This window comes from Corvus moneduloides, chromosome 1 (assembly GCF_009650955.1).
Source record: "Corvus moneduloides isolate bCorMon1 chromosome 1, bCorMon1.pri, whole genome shotgun sequence".
NCBI classification, from domain to species: Eukaryota; Metazoa; Chordata; class Aves; order Passeriformes; family Corvidae; genus Corvus; species Corvus moneduloides.
The window spans coordinates 34321841-34347035 of NC_045476.1; the positions used below are offsets into that span (position 1 = coordinate 34321841).

Here is a 25195-nt window from a genome sequence, read left to right on the forward strand (position 1 = left end):
CTCCTGATATGATTTACCCTCTAGATCCTTCCCAAGCCTTGTTATCCTTCTCTGGACATGCTCCAGCATCTCAATGTCTTTCCTGTAGTGAGGGACCCAGAACAGAACACAGGATCTGAGGCATGGCCTCACCAATCCCAATTACAGTGGGACAATCACTGCCCTTGTCCCACTGGCTACACTATTTTTTATACAAGCCAGGATGTCATTGGCCTTTTTGACCAGCTAGGAACATGCTGGCTCATATTCAGTCATTGACTAGCAACCACAGGTTCTTTTCTGCTGGACCCCTTTCCAGTCAGTGGATGTGGATATTTAACAAACTCTTCCATTACCTTCCTGTGATTTTCCTGCAAAACTATTGCTTTGTTGTACTCTACTCAACACCGTAAAAGCTCATCTAATAGCAATCTTAATTAAAGCACGTATTTCTTCTAAGACAGTCATTCACTACTATCCATGCTGAGTTTTCTCTGTGCTTACCCTAAGATTTGCTTTGGGGTTTTTTTTGGCATATGTATGCAGTAACTGCAAGCAGACACAGGGTTGGCAAGGTACAGAAGAGCTAAAGGAAACATTACCACGATAAGACATGAACTATGGGTCTGACTCAGGGACCAAACTTATGAGTGAATGTTAGAATGTGGCTAGGAACTGGAGTACAAAAGCCACCATAACCAGCCAGTTAATGCCACTGGATGATGAAAACCATGCTAATTACATGCTTGTATTTGCCTTTACAGCCATAGGAAATTTGTGGTAAAGTACAAACTGAAAAGCCAGCACAAAAACACCATTAGTATCTCCAAATGTGTGTCAGATTTTTACAAGAGCATAAATAAGTCATTTTTTAAAACTCTTTACGTTAATCTACTTTGCTGTCCTAAAGAATGGGAAGTCCAAAAGCTGTGGCTGCTAAGTCTGTGAGCAGCCCTTAACATGCAATCCATATTGTCCTGCCTTAAGAGATGAGGAACTGCTGTCAGAGTTGCAAATAGGGACCAAAAGGTCCCTGAAATTGCAGCCCGGGGCACCTTCTGCAAGCTGTGCTGAGACCTGAGGAGCATCAGTATCAGCAGGAGCAGAAGGAGAGGGCAGCAGATGCATGTCCTGGAGGCAGCCCTGGAAGCAGGAGCTCACCTGCTCAGCCCTTCAAGGCAGAGTGCTAAGGCATGGCAGTCTTTTATGTTGTCCTGAAACCTTGACTAGTCCTCCAAAGTTTCTGAAGTCAGACCTTATTCCAGGATTAGGCACCAAGAAGAAGGGCTACGTACTGCTTCTTGAATTCTTTATAACCTTCCAGCTATATTCTTCAGCTACATAATGGTTTCTAGGGAAGAAACAGAAGAGAGTGTGTAGATTTTGCTACACATCCTGGGCTTTGTCTGCAGCTTATTTTAGGGGTAGTCTTTGGTAATTTGCCTAGAAGCCAGTCCTTTTCAATAAATAGCAAAGGCTTGGGACATGTTTATAACTTTTCTAGAGATCCCCAACTTGATGTGAGCTCTGTTGTTTCAGGCGTCCCTTGGGAAGACCATGCAGCCAGAGTGGGAGGTGGTGAAGGCTGTCCAGCACTTTCTCTACTCCCTGTCAGCCGTGTCTTTGCAGATCCAAAGGAGTTGTTGCAGTGATCAGGAAAACTCCCGAAAATACCTGTGGTTTTTGCAGACAGACTGTTACCTTTACAGCAGGCTGGGATCCTTCCCGTAACATATTAGGATGCTTTTATAGGACCTGTCTCCCTTCAGCTCTCTGGGCTGGAAGTTGTTTTGTTACTCTGAGTTTGAAGCTTGGGGTGTGAAGACTGTGACCAGCGGCCCAAGGGATTCCCTGGGCTGCAGCCACAGCAGCAACCATTTGTTTTCTTTTGACAGCCTGTGGAGGCCTTGAAGGCCGCTCAAATCCACCAGTTGAGTACAAGCTACAAACCACAACCCCTCTCCACTGTTTTAGAGCATATACCTGACAGGAATACAAGCCCTGGAGGCCCTAGCTGTGCTTTTCCAACTGTTCTCTAGCATTTCACTGTCTTTTTATTTACCCAGGATTTGCCTAAAGGAGTTTGCTTGTATTTTGGCATCCCTAGAGCTCCAGACTTCCCTAGAGCTTGTATTTTGGCATCCCTAGAGCTGCAGACTTCTCCTCTGGGGACAGTTAAAGGATGAGGTTTTCAGAGGGGTGGGAGGTCTTTGTATTTCTTTAAAGTAACTTGGGTGCCATAAAGGTCTACAGAAAATATGTTGTCCCTCTCTACAACAAGAAAGTGTGCATGAACCAGGTTAGGAAATCACAGAAAGGATGGTTCATCCTTAAAGCTGTCTATGAGGTTGCTGTTTTCATGTCCAAGAAAACTTCCTGAAAACTATGGCTAGAAGGAATTTTAGATAAAATTGAGGTGGAAGAAGGACATTTCTTCACTTTGTTCCATGTAAAATTTTAGGCCCCAATGGTCTGTTCTGTCATCCCAGTGTGTTCAAGCAGAGAAAAACTGATCAGGTTGCTAACACAGAGTTCATCACCACACTAGTGCCAAAAACTTGTTTTCCAAAACATGCAGGAAAAGCCTTGAAGCTCCTAGAAGATGCAGATAACTATTATGGAGGTATGTTCTTGGAGTGATATTGGATAGATGCTGTAAAAAAAGAAAACCCTCTTCCCACTCCTCAGTTTTGAGTAGATTCAAACCTTATCGAAGACAAAGAAACAATAACCAAAAAAAAACCCCGACCATATGCGTCATATATGAAGGTGGTCTGTAAAGCCCCAAACTTATTTATGGATATGGTCAGACATCATGGATTCTGCCACATCTGATGTCTGGCCTCTCAATCTCTGTGAAGATTGGGGGTTTTCCATAGTCTGCCTGTTAGTAATCTCCAAATTCAGCAGTCCAAAACCTGGCACAGCAGCTGTTTGCCTGCTCTACTTAGCCTAAACAACCAGGCTGGAAGGATAGTTATTATTGCCCTGTGGTGTCTAGTAGGATGTCTTTTCAATCTGCTCTATGATAAATTTACACAGAGGACCTTCGCTGTGGTGCACATCAACTTTTACTCTCAAACTCTCACAAAACTACTGAAGAGATCTAAACAGACCTGAACATCTTAAATAAATGGTGGCTGTCCCACACTCAGTCTGCTGCTGCATGTTATAGTTAAGCCCTACCAAGGTCAGCAGAACATAGATCCTGCAAGGATGTGACCTAGACCTCAGTGAGGGGTTAAGCACGCCGATTTCAGCAGGAAAAGAGAAAAAAGACGGTTGCTTATTGCTTGGGGCTTTGTTATAAACAGGTATGTCTGAAAACCATTTTCTAGCAGTGCACAGCTACAAACACAGTATTATTTCTAGAAACCACCCATGGCCTCAGTGCTGAAAGATGCAGAGAGGCCTCAGCATTAGGAACGTCAAGTTCTCTTGTTCCAGACTGCGGTTTCCTTACACCTTTCCATTTTGGCATAAGTTTGCAAAGCCACTCTCCATTTTTAATATTTAAAGGTTAGCTGACGCACCCAGCATATTCTTGGGAAACGGTGTAGCTGCAGTTCCAATAGGCATAGCTGAAAGCAGGAAAAGTAACGTGGCTCTGTATCTCAAACAAATGGGACGACAAGCTGCATGAGCCAGGAAATACATTTTTGCTTTGCCTAGGGACTAAGTCTTACTTTCTGCTTCAAACTGTAAAGATGATGGCTAAAATTAGATGATTCATGTTGATTCACTACAGGTTTAAAAACAAAAAGTCTCTCTGACCAAATTCTTCAGTGGGCAGGAGAGCCTTTTTTGTTAGAAACAAAAAAAATCCAAAAGGCAAAAAGCACAACACACATACACATTCACACATGCTTAAAAGTTACTGTTTTTTACCCTGGAAAATGTGGTTTCTGTAATTGAGGGTTGTAAAAAAGAAAAAAACCTTTTAAAGCATCCCACTCGATTAGTCATTCCAGGGTGGGTCAGTCTTATCATATCACGTGATGTCCAGTAATGGTGATGCAATAAAACAGATGCTGTCCGAATTTCGTGCCACCAGTCAGCAGCAAAACTATGCAAATCAAACCACTGTCCTTTTCTAGAAATTCCAAAACATCCTATCTTTTCCAGGCCCTGTGTTTAGTAGCCTCTGCCTTCCCAGACAAACTAAATACATGAGCATTTCTTCTTCGGCAGCACATGACAAGAATGATTTCCAGACTACTGGGAATACAACTCAGTAGAAATTCTCCTTGTGTACAGAGGGGTACTGTACCTTCTTGGAAAAAGAGGTGGGAAAAAAAAATATTTCCATAAATTGATTACAGCCTGGTATTCTGTATACTTTTATACTACATATATATATATTTATATATATATATTTGTATTTATATTGTCTGGCAAGAAGCACCGTATGTAAAATCTCATCCTGAGACAGGATCAACCCACTTAGTTCTTTCAAGGCACTGTATTGCCCCTGAAAGTTTTTACCCAACATAAAAGGATGATGGCACAGTGGTACCAATTCTGTTTCTATTTTGTGTATTTCTCATCTAACTGATATGTGGATACAGAGAAAGGAAAGGCAATGTGCTGTACAGTCAAAATTAATGGCTAATTTAGTTAAACGAATTTCTTTTAAGTAGAGAATGTGACTTTGAGTGACTAGATCCAAAAAATGAGGGAAAGCCCATTAAAAGGGCTACACACAAGATTTTATTGCCACAAAATGAGATAGTGTTAGTAACAGAGAAGTACAAGGGTGCCATCAGAATGGCTAGCAGCAAGCACAGCAGTACCTATAAATCAGATGGTCTGAATAAATGATAAGGTATGATTTTTACATTGAATCTGGTTTTACTTGAAGAAATGGTGGTATTTCTACTAGAACATGAAGCCTGGAAATTATTTATGGCTGAACTTTTCTTCATTCTGTAGGTGAAAACAACAAATATACAGAAACACTGTCATCCCCCTTGAAACACTTGAGATACATGTCCTGCCAAGTTCTGGATAAGTTTTCTACCTTAAAAGTAAAGTTCTCTAAAAATCTCTGAAGCTACTTTGGGTATATAAGTAAACCCTAATGGGAATTTCCACAGTGGGAAAATGCACTCCATTTCCGATTACACTTCTAAAATTTGTAGACATGACTTTTACACATTAAGAAGAGGTACCAGAGATTAATTTGATTGTGTGATAAATTCCTGAAGAATGAAAAGCAGAGTTTTCAAAATATGAACCCAGCTGCAGTGAAAAGACAGGATGTGATGGCAGCGGCCACATGCCAAATGCAGTTGGGCAAAGATTCCATTACCATTGGCTTGCTACTGATCAGAACTGGCCAGTGCATGCAAAGAAGACACAACCATGGTCAATCGGTGCCTTCCTAAACTAAGCTCCAGAAAGGTATGTTGCTATTGGCCCCACAAGTTTGCTCAGCCACCATGGTATGTATATATCAGAGAAGTTGACTGAGCTGAATGCACAGCTGTGGCAGAACTGGATTGTCCTAGGACTTGCCCTCCATGCTTGAGTAGCTCCATGTCCTTTTTGCAATGGTGGACCTGTGAGGCTGAGGCATCAGAAGCTTGCTGTAAGACAGAGGTGTCCACTCCAGCATCCAATGAAGCCAGCATGTTGCTTGTGGGAAACAATTCAGGATTACAAGACATTTTGAGAGGTCTCCAAGTTCTGGCCCAGGAGTGGGGCTTGGGACTTACCCTGGAAAAGGCCTGGGGTAAGGTTCAGCAGTGGCTGATGAAATTGAGACTGAGGAAATAAAGTGTTTGGCCTCAGTAAGAGGAATAGGGATAATTCTGGCAGGTTTTTGATGGAGTAATGGTTGAAGAAGCCTGATTTGCAACAGAGTGTCAATAAAGTGAGTTTAAGGACTAAGGGCTGGTGAAGGAAACTGCAACAAAACCATTGCTTTTTACAGGATAACACCTTTTTTTAGTGTTGAAGTTTTCCCAGATCAAGTATTCAAAAAGCTTCAGAAAGGCTTGCCAAATACCCACAATGCCACCAGATGTACCCTGCCACTGGGTTTCATGCTCAATCCTTTCTCCACCAGCACAACAATGATGTGTGAAGGCTGAGTCTGAGCGAGTTACAGCCTTGATATGTTTAGGGAGTCATATATAGACTGGATAGCCAGGAAAGAGCTGCCAATATTGGGTCTTCTTGGCTAATAACTCAACCCCAAAAGATATCCTTCAGTGTCTGCAACCATGTAGTCCCAGATCCTGCATACAATAGATTCCCCATCTCCTGTGTGATGCGTGATGCTCTAGCATGGCAACTTGGAGCAACTGAGCAGAAACCAGCAGTTTCCTGAGCTAGAGTGGAGGAATGCAAATGGTGTTTAGAAGTGGAAGAACAGCAGACCTGTCAAATGAAGATGGAAAGAGAATTGAAATATAAAGACAATTTCCCTCAAAACATGAAGTTTGTACCAAATATTTCAATACAACTTATACAACAAATTGAGGCAACATTGCAGTCAGAAATGGATATGTAATCTTTATGCATTCACAGGAATGTGAAAGGCTTAAAAGTGCCATAATATTATAGTCTATGGCCTTTATTGGAGACAGCCAGGACATGTAATGCTATGATGTTTAATTTGGGAAGGGAACACATTTTTTGGTTCTTTTGTACTTTCTCACACATTTTCTGGTTCTTTTGTACTTTTTCAGTTACATTTTGATTGGGAGAAATAGTCTAGTCACATTTAGCATTTATGCCTTGTGAATTTACTCAAGTGAATTATATGAAACCAATTCAGAAAAATGGATCACCCATTCTGCGTGGAACAGGCATTAGCATGAGAGTTCTGGAACAAACTGAAGGAGTGTGGCAAATGTACTGTGCTGCAGCAGCATGCTTTGTCTTTTTATTAGCACGCTATTTAAGCAAGGGCCAATTTACATGCACTCTTAGGTTTTGCTTTCTGACTGCAAGACCCAATACAATGAAGGAATTATTCTGGATAAATTTATTTTAAATGCCATCGTGTCAAAATGGTTAAATAACTTATCAGCTTCTGAATTGACCATGTAACAAGTGGGGTCAGCAATGGCAACACTTGTTTTAGTAATTTTCCTGCCTGCAACATTATGGGTGTAAAGAACTTTCTGGAGAAGTTGTGGAATCTAGAAACATTCTGTTGGGCAATTTGACAGTAAAAACAATAGTATTGCACAGAAATAAAATGCTTTCTAGGTTTAAAAATAGCCAGCATTAAACAGGTGATACTGCACAGATCTGTCACTTGGACAATGTAGTCATAGAATTTAATACAGAACAGTTGTATTCCAATGTTTCCATTTCCTAATAATTCAAAGCACTTGCAAAACATAAGGAAACTTAAATTCCAAAGATGATCTGGTGCTGTGCCAAAGAGGAGTCAATCATTTTCCAATAGATGATATCCAGGAAATATGCCTGCCAGAATCTCAGTGTGAGGCAATGAAGTCTCTATAACTGAAAACAGAGGCCAACTTATTTTACACAGCTCTTCAGCATGATTCAGTTTTCCAATACTCAGTATCTACTTTGACGTAACCATGACTGTTTCATCTTGCTTTCTGTATTTGTACAGACATGTTGGAATATTTACCTTCCTTCATTTCCAGCTCTCAGTTGCAGAGCTTGTTAGTGGCTGACACTTGGGAATTTATATGCATGAAGGATGTTAGCCGTGAGCTGGTCATGGATTAGATCACCCATCTGTGTCTTCCGTGTGCACAGACTCCCACAGTCCCTCAGGCAGGAAGGGATCTCTGCTCCAAGAAGGGTCAGAGCTGAGTTCAGATCATGTTGCACAAGCCTGTGACCTTTTGGGCCTTGAAGTCCTCCAAGGCGATGGCCTCTTCTTGGTAACCTTGTTCTGAACCCCAGGAGGCCACAGTGAGGTCCCACACCAAATCACCCTGCCAGGTTTGGCCTGAGGAGCCTGGTTGAGCAGTGCTGTACAGTGGAATGCTCAGGCAGCATTAGAACACAAACATTCACAGACTTCCTCTATTTTTGGGTCATGCCTTCCCCATGTCTCATGTCACTGATGCTGCTCAGTGCCCTGGGGAAGGGCATCTCAAAGAAGGCTAGTGGAGACCTATGGATTCTCCCTATTGACCTAAAGAATTCTATTTAAGATTGGAAAGGCTCGGAGGAGTGCTAACACACAATCATGATAGTAGCTTAGCACATGTGAACCCTGTGTGTGAGAAGAAAAGATTTCAAGGAGCCAGAAATAAGGACAAGTTCCATCATCCATCTGCTAAAAGTGACTTTTCCTTGTTTTCCACTCTAAGATCTGTGGACTTGGACAGGCAACAGAGGAAACCTTCCCTTCCCAGAAATTTTAACCAAGCTGAATGAATTTCTGTGAGAGAGCTGAAGTGGCTGACAGTGATGGGAAAGATAATCAATGCTAGGTTGAATGCTTTGCTTCACTGACTCAGACATTGCTCAGTTAATGTTACATTCAGTACTTTCAAGATTCCGGCACAACCCTTGTGGCTTTCCCCATTGGTTTTCTTCACTGAATATCCATTCCTGGTAGGGCTGAAGTGGAAACAGGGGAAGAGAGGCATGCACCATCAGATGCAAGTAATATGGATCCCGACAACTGAGCGTGTGCTCTTAGATGAAGTACAGCAAAAGATTATAAACTAGGCATGAATAAACTCAAGGTGGAAATTAGGAGCTGTCTAGCTATTAGAGTAAGGGGATCTTGCAACACCCTATTCATAGGAGCAGCAGGAGGCAAAACAACATGATTATTTTTAAGATGGAGCAACCCTGTGCTTGTGAAAGGGGAGTGTAGTGATGCAATGACCTGGCCTTTGTGTTCCAAGAAATTCTAGTGCTCTCTTGATTGGTAGGAAAGGTGAGTTTAAGAAAGCTGCTTATTCACACAGAGAAAAACAAATTAATTTCCCTTTATTTCATAGATGGTTACAATGGATTCATATAATGTGAGTCAGTGAGGAAACACTCGTAGCTTCAAATGTGGAATACTCCCCCAAAACAAGGAATGCAGCTGCTCCATTTTTTAAAATTTGACTTGTGGTTAGTGAAGCCCTGGGAATATTTTCTTTGCCTAATTAAGCATCAGTTATAACCAAATGTCTGATGAGAAGTGTCATGTTTCTGGGCTCTTTGTTTTTTACAAAAAGTCCCAGCAACAAAACCTTTCAAAAGCAGATGTGTTACACTTATCTGCTATTGGGTAAACAATTCTTGGATTTTGGGGTTTGGGATTTCATGACCTGTTTGTGTCACAACAGCTACCAGTGTCCAAGACACGTCATGAGGTTTCTGTTTGGCTCATACACACATGTAAAATCCACAAATGTTAAAAATGTGACTGCCAGAGCACTTACCCTTGTCTCTCATACTGCCAGCCCTGGCCCAATCTAAGAAGGACTGCAACAATCTCCCCATATTTCTGTGTGAGTGTTCAACCAAACCTCCTTCACGTCTGGCAGACTTTCCCTTGAGGGTGGTCTGCAGCTGCTGGGCTGAAAATTGGTGACATGCTACTTATTTTCAGGGTGCATTTCTGGAAATTAAATTTATTTCCAATATGAAATACCAGTCAAAATGGTCCTTCTACAGAAGTCTAACTGGTTGCTGTTCACCACAACTGTTAATTACCTTTGTCTGCTCTTAGTTGTCTGTCAAGCCAATGTAATTTCCCATAGTCATAGATTTTGTGGGCAAAGCAAAAGCAGTAAGTGTCATATCTTAAACATAACACTCGTAAAGATGGTGGAGAAGCATGATCAAGACAAACTGAAGATTCTGGGGTGAGCCAAAGCTTCTAGAAAACCACATCATCTGTGAAGTCAAATGGATGCAGTGAGCAGAGTTTCACAGGGATTTAATCTGTGTCTGATATAATGCAGTATTTCCAGTATTTCTGACCCAAGGATAGAATAAGGTATTGTACTAAATGTGCAAATGACACCAAGCTGGGGAGAAGTGCAAGGTTAGACCCCAAAGAAATCTTGCCATATTGGAAATACATCATGGAAACAAAATGAAACAAAGCATTTTTCCACAGGGACAAGTGTGGGGTGTGCAGTCGCTGAGTGGAAACTAGGCAGCACACCAGTAGGAAAGGACCTACAAGCTGAACGTGAGCCAACAAAGTTGTGGAGCTACAAGAAAAGCAAAAACTGGGCTCCATAGAGGATGGCCGATAAGACATATGGATGGAAGAGCTCAAGAACTGTGGCACAGCACAACCACAGCTGAAACTGTGTCTAGCTGGGGGGCTTGCACATTAAGAAGGACATAACTGCTTGGAAAGAGTACAGAGAAGAGTAATGACAACGAGCATGAGCCTGGAAAATACAGTCTTGGAAGAAAGATTGGATTTATTTGTGTTTCTCCTGAAGAAGGAATGGCTAATGAGGGACATCACAGGTTTCCAAGCCATGAAAAACTGCTGAGGAGGTGAAGAGAACAATCATTTTTCACACCCATAGGATAAGAAAAATGTCTGTGTGTTGAACATCAGCTAGAACTCTCCTAGGAGCATGGGAAGCAAAGAATGAGGTAAATGACCAGAGGAAGAATGTTTTGGAGACTGCTAGTCTGGTGAAATGCTGATCAGCAATGATGCAGCTACAGCTGACCCAGCTGTGGGACAGAAGAGATGAGTTAGACAGCCTGCTGAGGTGGAAATCACTGACCTGGTAAAACAACATTTGGAAATAGGGATGATGGCTCAAAGCTATTTTAAAAATGAGCCCATGCCACTTCAAAGAAACTACAGCTTCAGAGCTCTTTTTCATGGCTGCCTGGAAACTCTGGGCAGTTATGCTCTGGGGAGATGGGGCTCTATGATGCCACTTGAGAGCAATTGACAGAAAGCATGGTTTAATGCTTGGCAATAAAAATCTTCATTGTCTGGTTTAGTCACTCTCTTCTCACCATTGCAACATCACCAGGACAACATTAATCCCACAAGTCTTAGATTGCAGTACTTTACCTTAAGATAGAGAGAAACAGTAAAAGTGAGATACGAGCTTAGTTTGGATTGGTTTACATTGCAGAGTACATGCAAAATACAGAACCTATGCCAAAAGGGCACTGAACTGCACAGAGAAATGCTTCTTAAATAACTTCAGAGACTGCCATGATGCATTACCACCACTTTGGGTATGTTCAGTATGCTTGAGATCCTTTCAGGTTCCATTCAGGTCTCTCATAAAAATTGCAAGGCTTTGGGGGTTACAGGGGGAAAAAAGGTGCAGGATCAAGATCCTGAGGTCCACTGACCCAGGTAATCAAAGCTAGAGCTGCCCTCAGCAACACTTTCAGAAATGGTGAGCTACTGTTCCCAAAGGTTTTGTTAGACAGGGCCCTCACATGGTGTGAAAGGACCAAGAGTGGGGCATTTTCATAAGCCCCAGAAATGCATCTTTTATCACATGTTTATGTGATAAATGATATGTGACGTAGTGAAACACTGTGTCCCAAAAGAGCAAATGTGCACAATGATGTAACAGTGCAAGTTCTTATGGTGAAACAGCTTTTGATCATGACTTGGGACAAAAAACAGTGTCAAAAAACTGGGAGCTGATGTGAAGAATAACACATCAATAACTTTTGGCTAAAAATACTGTGATGCTACATATACCCAGTATTCTTTTATTCTATATTGTTGGCTTTACACATGAGATGTTTTTCTGAGGACTGGAATTGTGCCTTTGTGGAAAATTTATTATGAATGTTTACTCATCAAGGTTTTACAAGGAATATCTTTGATGTTTAACCTCCATGACTATAAAAAGTCCTGAAAAGAGAGAATCCAATCTGAATGTCATCAAAAATCCAGCAACATGGAAGGATTGAGGTTAATCATGGAATTATATAGCCTCATGCTCTTCCTCATCCATTATACCAGGGCAGGATGCTGCAACAGAGATGAAAGAGATTTCCTGACTGGTACTAACTTCAGTGTCAGCAAAATCAGCAAACTACATCCTGCAGGGGAAGGTATTGCTGAAGTGGTCAAGATACTAAAGATCTAACAGATTTATAGAGCTGCATAAGCAGGTTTTTACATAAGATTTCTGGGCTGAGAAGATGTGCAAATCGCTGGAATGCTTTCATTGCAACCGGATGGTACACAAGACGGGAAATATCAAGTGTGAAACCATTAATAGAAGGAGGTCAAATATCAGCCATTGAGGCGGTAACATCTGGATGTTTAGTAAGTCTGTGTGGGAAGAAATTCAGCAGTCTGTTTGAGGCAGTACTAAATTTCAATTTAAAGAAGTTAATAGGTGATGAAAAAACCCATTGACTTCTTTCACTAGCAAAATCAAGCAAGTTTTTTATTTTCTAAACAACAGTTTCTTTAATGGATAACACCTTCTATATTTGAGTGTTGAAATTTTCCATCTCTTTGATGATTAACAGAATGAGGCTGATAAGTCTGTCTTTCAGCTCCACAATGCACTTTATCTCCAGACCTTAATGCGGTGGCCTCTTTTTCCCTCACTTCTTTCAGAATAGTGAAACCAGAAAATTATATTCAGTGTAGTGTCAGCACCGAGTCTAGTGTATTTAAAACTGTTAATGGAAAGAAACCTTATTTCACAGGGTTCTGTAAGAAGAAATTTGAGGTGATGCGAGTTATTCTGCTTGGGCATTTAAGCCAGTTTACATTGCTGCTAACAGCAATAATCCCTTGACTGCCCTCATTCAGTGCTTGGAACTTGAGAACATTTTCATGTATTACATGACAATTTCTGTTGACTTTATTCTCCAAACATCAAGGCATGATGAAAATTGTTTCATCAGCTTGAAATTTGACAGTCATCAGTCTGAGTTTCAGACCAACAAAAACTGGAAAAGTGATGATCAAGAGTGCATAGTCTTCCAGGCACATCTGGCACGCTTCTATTTCATGTAACTTTTTGAACTTGCTGCAATGCAGTTCCTTTGGGGAGCTCTTTATGTATGAAAGGCTTATTTTCTTTTTCTTTTCTTTTATTTTGGAATAATAATAAAAAACTATTTGCGAAAAATATTGTCTGGTTTACAAACGGGGTGCTAAACCAGCAATCATTCACGTAATCTGCCACTGTAGATTTGGGAAGCCAAAAGGAGTCTGAGTCAGGCAGGTCTCTGAGGTCCCAAATTGCATTTATTTTCCTAAATTCATGCTGAGCTCAAAAGAAACTTAGCTGCCTAAATAATTTTTCTTAATTTTTTTGGTAAAATCTCCAGACTTTTTAACAGTCATGTTCTAGATAATGGAAGAACTACAAACCCATCTTTTTATATTAGCACGTAAAACCATCTGCAGATAACGTGCTGGTAATTATTCAGATAGCAGTAACACTGTCAGACAATAAATCCTTTGTCGCAATTTCAGTTAAAATAATCCCCTTCTCCTAACCATTGCAAATGGTATTTTAAAAAGAAATAAATTGACCTTTGAGGAACAGTTTTAATGCCTTGCTTGGATATGCTACATTTCTCAACAGGAATCTGAAGGTGAAGCCCTTCCTTGTAATGGAATGAAACAAATAGAGATACAATGAACAGAACGATAGAACGAGAAAAGCTTCTCTAAGTAACTGGGAGGAGAAGGGTGTAGGGAGAAACTATTTTGTTGTCTTAAAGTTGGTTTGAAGCAGTTTTTGAAAACGTTTTATGCTTTAATAGTATGGCTGGGGGAGTGGGGAGTTTTTGCCTAGAATAAAACTGGAAGAGTGATTCACCGCATGTCTGCAACTGTTCCTTGATCCCAGTTAAGTTTGACACCACTAACACCTATGAGTCAGCAGAGGCTCTTTGGGATGTGCTTTGCCTGCCCTGTTTTGAGACTGTTGCACTAGGATCTTTACCCAAGGCTGGAAACTGGCTCCCAGCATTGCCTGTGTCAGTTTTTCCTACCCACTATCAAATACCACCAGCCTCCACCAAGAGAAGGGATCTATTACTACATCCCATGATCTCTGCAGTACAGCTGTACTAGTCTATACTTTACTGTCTATGTCCAGGACCTCAGTACTGTTTATCATCTCTCTGTAGCCAAGATAACAGATGTTCCCGTAGGGACTTTGCGATAGAGTGTTGAAGATGAACATCTGGAGTGGTCAACAAAGCCTAAAAAAGGACAGCTGTGATAACCAGCAGTCAAGCCATAGGAAGGTTTTGTGTGCCATGCTTGGAGGATCCTTTATTCTCCTTGAATTTTCATGTGCTCTGTGCTTAAGTGTAAAAAACAGTTCTGCTTCTAAAATGATGTGATGTAATTTGGAGATTTGACAAAGTAGAAAATAAGGGAGTTCTTCCATGTATGATGCCATCATACAATCACATCTTATATGTCTTTGTCTTGTTTCGTTCCAAGATTGCTCAATCTCTGAGCTGCTTCAGCTTTCTATCTGGACTTGGCCTACAATTCCTTAGACAACTGTTACCACATTTAAATTTTTGGCTAATGGACAGGCATCTATCTTCTGGAGCCATTTTCTGAAAAATGTCATGAGCAAATGGTAATGGGAATACTTGGAAGCACATTTGATTGTTTTGCTGGCTACATTTATGCTGAATTAGAATATTTTACAGTAGTTCTCATGATTTCTTTCAGTTGTATACCTACACCTAGCTGCTTGCTGATTTTTTTTGTGAGGGTGAGATGGAGTTGTTAATGAACCTCTTACTAAACAGTCTTATCTATACTGCAGAGACTGTTCTGCAAAACAAAATAATCAAAATCATTTCTGAGAGCCATTTTTCTCCAGATTTAAGTACCAGCCACCACCTACAATCAAAAAAATTTTTTATATATGGCACATGGTCTTCTTCTTGGAAGACAGATGTTAGAGAACAGTATTACCAAATAATTCAATATATGCGGAAGCAAGATTTACCAATAGGCTCAGCAAGTCAGCAACAGGTCTGGAACAGAAGACATGGTTTTTATACAAAGGCAAGTATGGATTCAAATTCCAGATTTCACCTCAGAGTACTCATTGTAATGTGAACTGATGAACAATGCTGACAAATAGTCCAGACAAGAAAGTTTTCAAATAAATCCTCATGTCTGTTGTGCTTGCTCTGTAGGTATTGATTGTAAGAAATCGACGCTAAACCAAGACCGACTTTGGGAATACAGAGAAAGGTGTTTAGGAGACATTTGGCAGATGCCTAAACAACTCAGCAAAGCTCTTCAGAGGGAAGGTTGTCTACTAAATTTTTCACTCTGAAAAAGCTGGTGAGTAGTTTTCCATGTCAGTCAGTCTGAGTAAGCAATCTCTGGCAGTGATATCACCTGGAAAAGCAATGATTAAGGGGTTAGTTAGCATCCATGTCAGTCAGGTAAAATCATTGCTGTTGGTGACCATAGGTCTCTATTTCTTTCTCAGCTGTTTACTTTGGGCTGATTTACTGTGATGCACTTCATTTACACCTGATGCTTTTCCTGAAGTGGAAGACAGCACAGGATTCAGGTTGGAGTTTGGTATGTAAGGCAACTTTTCATGGTGCATCATGTCCATCTGCTGGGAATCAAAACACTCATCTGCTGAAAATTCTGTAGAGTTTCGTCATATTGGGTTTTGTTTGTGAAGCCTTTAATAGGGTTGTAATTATTTATCTTGGTCCCTTGCTCTTCCTGTGGCATTTGTTTTACAGTCATGGTCAGAACAGCGTTCCTGTTCACCGATAAAGGATACAGTTTTCTTGTGGAGACAGGGAAAAAATCCACTGGCATTTGGCTTTCTGGCTTTCCTGAAGGTGCAGAGTAACTGTTGCATCTGACTTCATGCTATACAGAAATGCTTTAGCTGCTGTTTCTTTGATTTATTACTGACTGAACAAAAACAGTGTCTCTAGAACAGATTATTTATTTTTAAAAAAACAGCACAAAACCCCCATGTTTTTGAAATGCTTACGTAAAGGATTTTTCTTTTTCTTTTCTGTTTTTAATTGACTTCAGAATTTACAATCTCAAAGACTGACATTGAGCACATCCTGCCCTGCCTGAGTTTACACTGCCCTTGAACTTCTACCATGTCTTAAAAAGTGAGGGAAATGTACATCAATTCCTACAGTCATGCTCTCTTTCATTCAGCAACTCAAACAAAAAATTTTTTAAAAATGACAAACATACTGTCATTTTAAAAATAGGTACAACAATGATTGCCATTTTGTCTGCTCACCACTTGTAGATTTAACACTCTTAACTTAAATTCTCTTTACAGTCTCCTGGAATTCTAACTGTAAAAGGTTAAATCTTTATCAAAGCATGGTCTTACAAGAAAAATTGAGATAAAATTAAAAAAAAACCCTGGTTCCTGTAGTGCAGGCTGGGATTCTTGTACTTCTTCAAGCCCAGTCTCCCATCTCTCTACTCTTCTAGAGCTTTGAGAGAAAAAGATTGGAGCACATGAAGCTATTACTTTGGGAAAAGTTCTTTTAACCTTTAAGGTAACTTTGCCAGTGCTGTAATTGCTGTTCTCTGAGGTTGTACCATGTGATAATTAATTTGCAGGAAGTTTTGGATGTCTCAGTGTTAAAATACTGGTTTTGTTCCAACAAAAGACCTCATATGATTGCTAAATTTGCAGAACAAAAAGATTCAACAAACTGGTTTGTTTTCAAATAGTATGTAAAAATAAAGTTTAAATATTATCAAAAGGTTATTTGGGAGGAATTTCAAAATACTCCTGCCAAGAAAAATACATTTAGAAGCTGATGGCAAGGTCAATATTTACGGTTTTTATTCTTTAACTTTCTTAGCTGAGTCTTTTCAGAACAAAGATACCCTATAATTAGCCATCCCCTCGGTCTGTCCTGTTGGATTTTCACTCTCATAATTCTGAAGAATGACCATAAGTCTTCATGAAAGAAGGCAACATTTTAATATGCCAAAAAATATATAAGCATGCTGGAGGTGAAACATTTATTCCATTAGGGGGTCCTATATTTTAAAAATAAATGGCCTTTTAAATGACGCACAAGAATTTCCCTCCAGACCGGTCTTGTGAAATGTAGTGGCTTTGTCTCTGTCGTGGTTTGGGTTGGAGGCCTTTTGGTAAATAATAAGTTTTTTTAGTTCTTGTCCAATTATTCCTTCAGATGCAGTCTAATCTAGGGTTCCTTCTGGGGCAACAAGAATATAACAGTAAGTGCTCTGTCTTCAGAGCAGAAGGAAATGGATTTTAGGAAAAGACATTCAGCTACACCTAACTTTTGCTGTCAGCTGACCTGCAACTATTTTTCTGTCCAGAGTGGGCCATTAAAAGGACTTCTAATTCAGCCTTTTATCAGTTCATAAATCTCCTTATAATCCTGTTGACAGGTGCAGTCCTTGAAGGCATCCCCAGTGGGCTGGGGATATGCATGTCATTGTCAGACCTTTGTGGCCAGGTTACAGACCAGCAGAGGAGAGGAAAAAGCAACCCTTCACGGGGTCATTAGAAAGTGCACATTGTCGGGGATGCTCAGCACTTCCCTTTTATTTTAAAATGGTATATTAGTGGTGGTGCTGACAGCATAGACACTTCTTGCAAGGACCTGTATCATTCTTCCTATCTGGTGCAAGCTTTCTGAGCCTGGGATGATAAATGCCCAAAGCCTTCACTGCAATTCTTTTATTGCCATCTGCAACCAAAACTGCACAAATACTGTTGTTGCACTGAAGAGTTTAAGTGTGTGTTAGAAAATGTGGCTGTTTTGTACACAGGGACAAAAATTCACAGGCATGACCCTAAAGGTGCTCTTGATTTCTTGCCTGTCTGAGGATGACTGATCTACCCTGGCCAAGAAAGTTAGGGCTAGAGTTTATTGCCTTGTATTGTACAGTATGGCAATTTGTACGTGGAAACTTCTTAGGTCGTTGGAGGAAGTGAAAATTAAATTTGAGGAGAATTCTTCATTTCCCTAATTATATACCCAGGTGCTTTACTTAGTTCTGAGATGGATGAACGTTTTACTTCAGCTAGAGCAGCATATTTCCAAATTAAATTATTGGTTATTAATTCAGAATTTACATCAGCCACTAAGGTTATGTTTGGAGAAGCTACTTAGGTTAAAAACTAAAATTTACCTGACTTTTCTAAGTCTCTGTTCTCTATACTCCCAGGATTTATAACACGGGGTTTTTTTCTCTTTAAATTTATCCATCCATTTTGAATATTTTAATAAAAAACCCATAGCAGCTTTTACAGCTTTGATTTAGCCAATGCTCTCAGGTGATTGAGGAAAATCTGTAGAGACACTGAGAAGTGGAGCAGTTCACACCTGTGTATCTACCTTGGTGTTATGTTTCTGTATCTGTCACTACAGAAGTAAAAGGCTTTCCTCAGTCTAAACCATAAACTTTTCTGCCTCGCTGAATCAAAAGTTGGAGTATTTGCTGCAGAAAGTTGAAATTTCGGTTCAAGAGGATGTTGCTCAGTCTAAATGACAGTGAAAACAAGTCAAGTGAATTGAAATGATTTTCCTCTGTCTTCTGAAGGTGATCAGCTCTGATGACTGCATTTGTGTTTTGTGATATTTTGAAAATGTCATTTGAATTTAGAAGACCTGACTTTTTCCCAGTGTTTCTAAAAATGTAGCTGGTGCTGTTTAAGTTGTTTCCAGAGTAGTATTATTCATAAAGATCCTCCAATAAGAGACCATAAATTACTCCTCATTTTACACAGTCTGTCTACTGGTTTACCACGCTATGTCTGGGGACTTCATCTATTGCAGATGCCTCTTCATTCTTTCATGTGACAAAATAAGGTTCCCTTCTGTAATAGATCAACAGTTCCTTCCCAAATTCAGTTGAAAATTAGACATCTTTGTTTCAAAGGGAAAATGGCAAATATTGTAAAATACTGATGAAAATATAAAAAAGTCTTCAAATCTTCAGGTTTTTTGGTAATTAATTTGCCCTATCCTCCATTCTTTCAACTACCTCTTTAAACACACTTGAGGGATACTTAGAAGGGGACTAAGGTGCAGGATTCAATACCCAGACTTCATAAACATCTGCAGGTCAGACAGCAAGGGTGGCAGACACCAATATTTTGACACCCAAATACCCTTGGAGTCAGGAAGAGGAAGGTGCTTCCAAGGATTTTGAGCTCTAGGAGCTTTTAGTGCATACCAGAGCCAGCAGTCTCCTTGAGAGGTGAGATCAAGAGCTACCTGGGCAGGCAATTGGTACCAAAGTGGTGATATCCTGTCTGAGCTGGCCCATGCAGCAGGCAAAGAAGGATGGTTGCTGTCCTTCACTCCCTGAAGTCTGGTTACAGAGTAGATGCAGCCAGGATCTCTGAGGTGCTCAGGGAAAGGTCAGAAAACAACAGCTGAGATTTGCAGCAAGGCAGAGGCTAGTTGGACATAAGGGGGGAAAGAATTCTCTGGGTGAGTGGTGCAGCCCTGAGAGAAAGAAAGCTTCATCCTTGGAGATGCATTCTTTGGAGAAGCTCAAGACACACCTGGACATGGCCCTGAGCAACTTGAATTCCTTTTGGAGTTAGCCCTGAACTGAGCAAAGCTTGACTTGCAGGCCACCAGCAGTCACTTCCAGCCTCAGTTATCCCATGGGAAAATGACTTTTACGTAAGACACCCAGGTAGGGTAGATGTGCAAAGACTGAATAAAACATTCTCACACCCTTCAGAGAGATAAGGTGGAAGAAGAGAAATGGCTTCAGAAGCAAGTTTTAGAATAAAAGTCTTGTTCAGATACTGAGGTTATAGGAAATACTCTGTAAAGTTCTCTCAAGGATGCACTTTTTGCAACATACAATGAGAAATCAGTTGTCTTCTGAAAGGATTTAGTTCAAATCCTTAAGTCAGCAGCAAGCATGACAATAGTACTGAGCAGCTGAAAACTGTTGGATATTCTGGAAGGTAATCCTCTTCCAATTCATTATGATATTGTGGGTTTCATTTTAAGAGAAAGTTCTTGTTAGAAGACATTCACTGTGTCTGTAACAATGATATTATAATAAGTTTAAATGAGTGGAATTTTTAAAAATCCTCAAAAATGTACTACCTTTTTTCCTCTAAAAACTTTTTCCAAAAGCAACTTTGCCTTTACTTTTACTTTGTATGTTGTCTCCCTGAGAAATAAAAAGTCATTGTAGTGAAATAAGAAGACATAATTCCAGTTATAAGTCAAGTGATGAACATTTTAAGGCTGAAAATATTTTGAAAACACAGGCAGTTCTCTCCTAAACTATAGTATAAACAAAGCTACCCCAGTCTTCAAACCTTACACAAGGCTAGGCTTTATGAACATCAGTGGAAGCTTTCTAGTCCTCTGCTAGATATGCAAACATAAATTATCAGTTTTCTGAATTGAAAGTCCCACCTAGAAAGCAAGAAAAAGCTTGGTAAACTCATGACTTAAATGAAAATTAAAAACTTGACTCTATGAAAGAGTCCATGAGTAATGATTTTTTATACTGCTTAGGTTTAAAATTCCTCAGAAAGAGTGGTTAAAATGTTTTAAGTGCTAAATTACAAGTTAGCTTTCCAAACTAAATCGACTGGATGGTACAGAATACTGCAAATCAAAGTTTGCATCTTTTCCTTGAGACACTGGTCCAAAATCTGTTGAAGTTAACTGGAATCTTTCCAGTGAATTCACTCTGGACCTTGGAAGATAAACAATATGTAAGCACTTAGCCCTTTTAATCACCTTCTACTCCCATGCAGGATATGCAAAGAAATGGGAAACTAGAAAACTGATAAAAGCTTCTGAATGTTGTGTCTGAGGGGCAGTAGTGATATGTGCTAAATATCCCATTTCAGGGCTCTGGCAACCAAAAGTTCACAAAGTCTGCAGACAAGCATGGACAGCCACCTCTGCTGCTGTATGCATGGTCCACCCTTCCAGGCTGTAGATCTTACAGGGGCATTGGGTCATCCTTTGCAAGAGCAAAGTCCTTCCTGGCTCTGTCCCAAGCCTCCTGCAACCCCCTCACTCCCAAAATTAACATACCCGTAGGAGATACCTGAGATGTGCCCAGGGTTTACTTTCTCTTACTGGTACCTCTAGGTATCCATGTACTGAGTTTGACCTCTTTGCTTGGTGTGTCTGCACTGCTAAGCCTGGTCCCAATATTTCCAAGTTCTTAAAGTATAGTCCTATGTCTTTCCATGGAGCATGACGTTCTTAGCACCATCTCATTCAACCACCTGCAATGTGCTTTGAAGTCAAAAGGCTACCTGAAATTAAGATATTTTTGGTGCTCACCTGTCTTGTGGGTATTGCTATCATATGACAATTAGCCAGATTTCCAATTCTTTTCTTTTTGCACCAACACAGATCAATTTTGCGCAGGCAAAATTCCAAAGCGTAAAAGGAAGCAGGACAGAAGCTCTGGAGAAGCCAGATGCTGCTGCTGGGAGCAGGAAAGACAGGAGGGAGTGGGGTTTGTTGCTTCTGGGAGATGTCCTCCCCATCCACAGCCCAGGAAATGCAACCCTCACCTCCTGATCAGCACTTTGTGTTTACACAGCATTTTACACAGGTGTGGAGCAGGGCTGAGTGTACTTTAGGTGGCAGGGTCAGAACTTGGTGAAGGATTTCCATCAACTCCCGCCAGAACTTCTGCATTTGCTAATCACTACAACCTCATAGTGTTGAAAAGTGAATTAAATTGGTAAATATTTTTACAGGACTGGAGGCTACCAGACCCCATGCCGGACATCTGTATCCTTTAATGGCAAAATTGCTAGTTTAAGACTCTGCTCCTGTCTGCTCTAGCTCCAATTAATGATACACAGACACGATGTAACAATGAAAGGGTTTCCCAATAGAGTTCTGGGGATTTAGATCAAATTCAGTGGCAGTCTTGGTAATAGATGCTCTAATGTAGTTCAATAATTTTTGAAAACCTCTTCTGTGAAATGACTAGCTAAGGCACTGAAATGCACTCCTGATCATGCTTCTTTCTTAAGAAACGCTTACACAGCAAGGCCTGAGCCCTCCCTGCCACCTGCTGCTGAGCTAGCTGTTACTTGGCTCCTGTGAAAAACTTCTCCCCTCTTCCTTAATACAAAATTGCTGGTTTGGCTCCTTTCCCCCACTTTGTTCTGCAGTTTAAACCAAGGGTTGGGGTGCAATCGCACAAGGTTCCCAGCACACATGCTCTCTAAGGCCAAAATTTTGGTGTAGTGCCATCTGATTATTATGCATGGTCTCTAAATATTTAATATGAGTCTTAGATCAAACAAGGTGTACTGTTTTGTTATCGTAGTTAACATTTTACTGTAGGAAACCTGAGCTTACTACCTCAGCTGCAATGAAAGGATGTTTATGGTAAAATTCCCTTCCCCAGTTTCCTAATCTACCCACTCCCTAAAAAGCCCAGGCCTTTACAGACTAATGCTTTTGTGCAGACCTGGACAAAAATGGTGAGTGTAAAGCAACCTACACAATGAAAAATATGTAATTTACAGGCTGAAACTAAAATTATGTTGCTTCAAACAACTATTTTCTATCTTAGCTGCTGGAGAGGCAGAGGTTCTAAAACTAACTACAGCCTAGTTTTGCCTAATATAAGAGGTTAAGGCATGAGACAGACACAAGACTAATGTGGAAAAGTGGGGCTGTAACTTCACTGGAACTAGAAAGCTGGCCATAGTCAAGATGCTCTCTGGGCATCATATGAGTTTCCTGTCCTTGAATAAAGCACCAAATCTAGATTAAAAGCTCCCCCTTGCTTCAGGAACACAGCCAGAGAGATTAGGCTGGGTGTCAGCACCTATTCCCAGCTGCTCATGCTGCTCAAGGGAGCCACGTGGCAAATGCTCTTCTGCTATGGGGCAAGATCCAGACCTCTCTGTGTAGAGATCAGTCCTTGGCAGCGAGTCCTTGCTTAAATATTAACTACCTGCCAGTCATACTCTTTGGAGCTGGCTTTTCAGGAAGATAAAAGCACCCAAATCACCAAAGAAAAATCTACGCTCATTGACGCTGGGCACATGGTCAGAGGAATGCTGTCTGGGCAAAATACAAAAGGCAGCAATAAAACATCCTGCTGCTGTGAAGCTTTCCTATCCAGCCTCATGGAAACCAGCCCAAAGCCAGACAACCCTGTCTGTGAAGGAGGTGGAAAATTTCGCAAAGTGAGAAAAACTTGAACCTTTGTGAAGAATCTGTGTTCACCCTCCCCAGCGCTGCAATAGGTGATAGCTCTGTACATGGTATGGGACCTTGTCTCGTCCCACTGGTGTGGACCATGGGGTATCTTGCAGCATCTTCACCACCCCACTTCCCTAGGCAAGCCTAAGGAAAGGAAAATCCCTTTGGGAAACTTGTCCTCATTGGCAGGGAGGAGTGTCTGACCATGAGTTGCAAAGAAACAATTGCATGTCCACTGACAATCTAACACACTGTAGTTTTTGGGGCTTTAACCCACTCACTATATTTGGGAGCATTTTTCTTAACATTTGAATGTTTGGGGCTGGAGAAACAGCTTCAGTGGATGATATTTGGCGCTTCCTGGATTTTCCACGCAAGGTTAGCCAAAAAGCCTGAAGCAGCTGGGTCTGGCCAAGTCCTCTTCCCTGTTGTGCAGACTCATGATGTGCCAAGGAAGCTCCACAAGTGGAAGCTCAAAGGTGAGAAGGCATTGGGGGTAGATGAAACTTTGGCTGCCCATTTCACATCTCTTCAAATGACTCTTAACATCCAGGAGGAGAAAATACAGAGAAAATCTCTCCCTGCATGTGCAGGCTGGCAAACATGAGACCTTTCTACTGCAGCCCAATATGTGATGGTCCTTTATTTGGATGCAACTTCTCTCCCGCTCCCTCGCTGTTGGTGACGAATACCCCCAGATTCGCCCCAGAAGCATCATACCTGGCCATGTGGAAAAGGACAACTGTCTGTGGCAGAAAGAGCAGCAGATTGGGCTGTGGTTACTGATCCTGTCTGCAGCTGAGGGCTCGCTCATGGAGGAGCCTACATCCAGCCTTTAGCGATGCTCCTGCCTTCCAGAGGTGGCTGGCAGAGGTTGCTGATGTCTTTGGCTGCCCTGAGTGTCCCTCATTCAAGGTCCTGCATGGAATTCCTTCCTCTGCCAAGTGGTTAAAAAAAAATAAAAAGGAAAAAAGAAGAAAAAAAATTAGACTTACCATTTTTTACACTTAAAAAAACAGTTTGGAAAATATGTTGCTTAAAATCAACCCCCATTTAAAAAAATTAGTTCAAGATGTTGTCACTTCCCGAGCCAGGAGACATTGGGAGCACAATGCAGGAAGCCTGTCCAGCCCCTGCACTGCTGTCGGACAGGGACAAGTTATTATAGTGTGGGTGAGATTAAAAAAGGTTCTGAGCACCCAGACAAAATTGTCCTTTGTCTCTGTGCAGTGTGCGTGTAACCCAGTCTGTGACCTGCGCTGACCAGGGGATGGAAAAGAGGTTCAAGAGTTTTACCTCTATGAAGTCATTTGTTTCAGACAAATTGCAAACAGCAACACAGATCCATCTGTGGTAAAGACTATTTCTGCCATGTTGTCAGTGGCATGTTGCTAAACAGGGCTGCCACAGACTCTTCACCCCACAGGCCACCCTCAGGAGATCAAACTGTAGGACTGTCAGGGACAGATGCAGTGGGATGCTGATGCCAAGCAATCATAGAATCACAGAAGGGTTTTAGATTGGAGGGGACATTAAAGATCATCCAGTTCCAACCCCCTGCCTTGGGCAGGGACACCTTCCACTAGGCCAGGTTGCTCAAAGTCCCATCCAACCCAGCCTTGAACATGTCCAGTGATGGGGTGTCCATAGCTTCTCTGGCAACTAGTTCCAGTGTCCCACCACCCTCACAGTAAAGAATTTCTTCCTAATAACTGATCTAAATCTACCCTTACCTAATGCAGGAGGAGCATGTCAGCTATGAGAGACGTAGGAATAAGCAAATAATTTAAGTGAGCCAGAACAGTGCTCTGTGTTTGTGTGTCTGTGTTTGTTAGGGCACAATACACACACCAAGAGCAATGAGGCATAAGGATGCCTGTTATCTGTTATTCTGTTACCACAATAGCTGTGTTCCAGCATGACCATGCAATCACATTCACAATTTATTTTAGAATTTGGGAAAGGAGAGGAGGAATAACTTTTTTCTCTTGAGCACTTCAGGACCGGATCCAAATCTCTTTAAAATCAATGGGCACCTTTCCAATGCTTTCATTAGGTTTCAGCACATACCCTAGCTGCAGTAGAACAA

General features: G+C 41.1%; 1 long non-coding RNA gene across 1 annotated transcript in view; it reads left to right on the top strand.

Moving 5' to 3' along the window:
- The window catches only part of LOC116442172, a 35980-nt gene extending 14307 nt beyond the window's left edge, over positions 1–21673 (top strand). Inside the window, exons 2-4 of the long non-coding RNA XR_004239429.1 lie at positions 15079–15229; positions 15381–15475; positions 21639–21673. This is a non-coding gene — a long non-coding RNA (uncharacterized LOC116442172). The remainder of the gene's footprint in view (positions 1–15078; positions 15230–15380; positions 15476–21638) is intronic.
- The last annotated feature ends 3522 nt before the right edge of the window (positions 21674–25195 follow it).